This window comes from Fulmarus glacialis, unplaced genomic scaffold (genome assembly GCF_000690835.1).
Source record: "Fulmarus glacialis isolate BGI_N327 unplaced genomic scaffold, ASM69083v1 scaffold22307, whole genome shotgun sequence".
Lineage (NCBI taxonomy): Eukaryota > Metazoa > Chordata > Aves > Procellariiformes > Procellariidae > Fulmarus > Fulmarus glacialis.
Genome location: NW_009225397.1, coordinates 8,611 through 9,027, shown reverse-complemented (window position 1 = coordinate 9,027; position 417 = coordinate 8,611).

Below are 417 nucleotides of genomic sequence, written 5' to 3'. Positions count from 1 at the left end.
CCCTCACAGGGGGAGATGGGGGTGTCTGCCCACTGTGGGGCTGCCCATGGGCCATGGCTCAAGGAGGGGGACACCATGGTGGTGTCATGGATTGCTCCTGGGCTCCAAGTGCTGCTTGGGGTGGCCCCGTTGAAACCGGGCGATGGAGCCCCCTACAGCCATGCCCAGGAGTCCCCAAGCACCCCGATGGTCTCTAGCACCTGGAGGGCAACCCTGTCCCCCCATGCCATGTCCCCAGAGAGCCTGTGCCCAGGGGTGCAGGGTGGAGCCTGGTGCTTGCTTACCAGCCTGGCTCAGCGGAGGGGACTGTCCCCACCAGAGACCCTCCTGCCCCAGGGGCTGCTCCCCAGGAAGGATTTGGAGGGGCTGGTGGGCGGCCACAAGCCCCAAGGCACTGGGTGGCTGGGGGGTGCCCAC